Below are 3,412 nucleotides of genomic sequence, written 5' to 3' on the forward strand. Positions count from 1 at the left end.
GGTTAGGTACTTCATCTTCCTTTTCTCCTGCTGGAATCAATGGGAGAAATTAGTGATATTTTGTGCTTCGGAAATGTCGGTATCCGTACAGTTTGGTGGTCGTTGCTTGTTTATAGGTGACACCGTCTTGGGAACAACATCGCTTCGATGGAGCTCTGTGTGGATTACCTCGCTACTGGACTCTGATCACGTGCCTCTGTTAATGTCACTCAAGTATTATTATCCTATTAGACTCGAGTGTTGAAAGAAAGCAATGTAAAATTGTGAGACTACATTAATGGTAAGCAAAAGAGTACTGTGGTGGTTTCTTTACTATCATGTAAGAACTCCTGAATTGAATATTGACTCGGTATCTCATGAAGTTTTGCTTTTATGTATCAGTAGAATTCTATGTCGGAGGACAATTTATGAATGAAGACTTAACTATGAAACATATAGTTTGATGAGTTTCATAAACTTGATGATGCTACATTTGAAACTAATCCTTATTATGTAATTCACGGAGGAGCAAATGCAGGACATGAATAGAGTAACGAACTCAAGGATGGCATGGTTGAGCTTTCTTTCCCTTGTTGTCTGTTTATCAATTGCAGTCTTGCAGCTATGACTTTTAAATAAATAAAATGAATTAACTTAAATCCATTTAAATAAATAAGATAGATTTTTAAAACTGAAAATATTGAAGAAAAATTATAAAAATATAAAAATTTTTAAAAAAGGGCAATCTCACCACTTACTTCACATGGTGATTTTAACCCACAATTTACATCAAACCAAACACTAGAAAAGTAAATACAATATTTTCATTTATATGCAACCAAACAAATCATAATGTAAACGAAATACATGTAATTTCAATTACATGTAATTTAACTCTTCAATGTAATTTGAATATAGTAACCAAAACAACCCCTCTAAGGGCTGTTTCGTGTTCGTGGTAATGACATATTACTACGTAATTAGATTAGCATGGTAATATGAGTGGGAATGTTGTATGGTTAAGAATATTACGGTAATTTGATATAACCATGTTTGGTTGTGAACTCTTATTAATCGGGAATAATTCATTACTCGTGTTTGGTTGTAAATTCTTATTACTCGAATAATTCATCGTCGTGTTTCGTATGTCATAGTAATGAATTTGCTAAAAATATAAAAGATATAAGATTACCACGGTAATCCAAGATAGACATCAAATTTCGCGGTAATAGGATTACCAACTTTTTTGGTAATATTTATAAGTTGGTAGTGTGATATTACCATCCAGATTACCATCGCTGCAACGCCAAACATGGTAATATTTTCATATTACCATGTAACACATGGTAATCTTTCTACATTGCCACGAACCAAACGGCCCCTAAGTATCTTGAATTTTTTTAGTTAGAGCTACATTGTGCAGTAGTTATTTTATTATGTTTGAGGCACAAAATGGATTAGTTAATTGGTTGATGAAATAATTTCTAGTCACATTTACCATTGTTTCTCTATCCACTAGTAATAGTTAAGGTTTCAAAAATTTGAATTTGTGAATATTTGTTGTGGTTAGAGAAGTCTATTACTGCTCACAACAAGTCAGCAAGAGAATTGGACAGATTTAGGATTCTGGCAGAATAACAACATCAAAACTTTATTTGTTTGTTTATTTATTTTAGGTAACCAATGGTTCTTGAATTTAAAATAATTATTCTCTTAGCATCTTCAGGGCGTGTTTTGGATAGATGTAACAACTAATTAACACTGCTGGAATGGAGATCATTTTCTAATTCTTGCAAAGAACTCATGCGTAATGGAGAAAATTGTTGTTTTTGTTTTGATGAGTGCCAAAGTTTGCTTAGGCTTTTGAATTGGACCATTGATTTTATTGGAAGCATGTAGAGGATCTCGAACACAAAATTGTTGTTGGTTCCAACTGATGATGTTAATGTTGCGTTACTCATTATCTTCACTTTTAGTAACCAATCATGAAAAAGAGTTTTTGGTTTTGTTGGAAATTATAGAATTAATCTGATTTATTTATAAAGAAGAATTATATTATGATTAGGATAAATTTTTAAAAAATAAGTAATTATTAATTTAAGTAAAAATATATCTTAAGAAAGTTATCATTTATTTTTTTAATTTTATCTTAATCATAATCCTTCTCTATAAATAAAACACACATGAATTCAATAATCTTCTAAAAACTCTTAATTCTTGATTATGAGCAAGGTAACACTAACATCAGTTGGAACTTGTAACGACCTTGTGTTTGAAATCTTATGTAGACTTCCAACAAGATTAGTGGTTCGATTCAAAAAGCGTAAGCAAACTATGGTAATCAATCATCTCTCATCCCTTTATTTCATTAATTCTATAGCAGGTTTCATACATCAGTCTGTATATTTCCATTACTTTCTCTCAGGTAACAATACACCCTCCTCCGTCCCTGATCTTTCTTTTACCATCCTTGAACATGATGCAGAGAACACCTTTGGTAGCATTGAAATGGTTAATGTATTCCGCTCTTTCTTTGGTTTACTAATTTACCATGCTCATATGTTAATTAAGTTTTGGATTGAATTTCAATTCGACCTTCTCTATATATATATAATCCAGTGACCAAGCATTTCAAACGACTTCCAAGTTTACATCGACAATTCTCCATTGTAGATATTATCCTCACACCTGATCAACAACTCTTTAGTCTCTCATTTACTTCCTTTAAGCATCATGGTCATTATAACTGTCATATCAGTAAGTATTTCTCCAATAGTGAGTCATGGGAGATCATATATTCATGAGTAATGCTATATCGTGCGAATAAGTTGCACGAATTCATCACACGAATGACGTGGATGACACTTTATCTCTCCTAGTCAGTTGATTTAAACAATAATTAAAAGAAAAGGTGAAAAGAAAGGCATGCCCTCCTTTATCTTTTCTCCCACCTCCCTTCATCCTCACGCCACCACCGAACCCAGTCTCTTAGCGCTGCCGAACCTCGTCTTCCATCTCTGAAACCGGAAAATACCCTCGCCCGCCCCAAATAACCAACCCGATCCGCGTTCCATCCCATCTTTGTATTTATTTACAAACACGGTCAACGCCACGCAAACGAGCCAAATATAAACCACTCTCCGATGAACCGGAACCCTAAGATCTGGTTGATGACTCTATTTCTCTGAGCTTAGGAGTGGTTGATGTCCTTAGGATCTCTTGTCTTCTGAGCTTGGGAAGCATGATTATGATTGTTAATGGAATTCGATTCAATTGGATCTTGTGTTTTAATTGGGATTCTCTTTTCACCTTGTTGAATTTGTGGAAATTTTTTTAGAGGTTTTGCAAAGCGATCTTGTTGATGATTTGATTTTTTTTTTGTGTGGTTATGGATATGTGATTATCTGCGTATATATGTGAAGGATCATTTGAT

The sequence above is a fragment of the Dioscorea cayenensis genome, chromosome 12 (genome assembly GCF_009730915.1).
Source record: "Dioscorea cayenensis subsp. rotundata cultivar TDr96_F1 chromosome 12, TDr96_F1_v2_PseudoChromosome.rev07_lg8_w22 25.fasta, whole genome shotgun sequence".
Classification (NCBI taxonomy): Eukaryota; Viridiplantae; Streptophyta; class Magnoliopsida; order Dioscoreales; family Dioscoreaceae; genus Dioscorea; species Dioscorea cayenensis.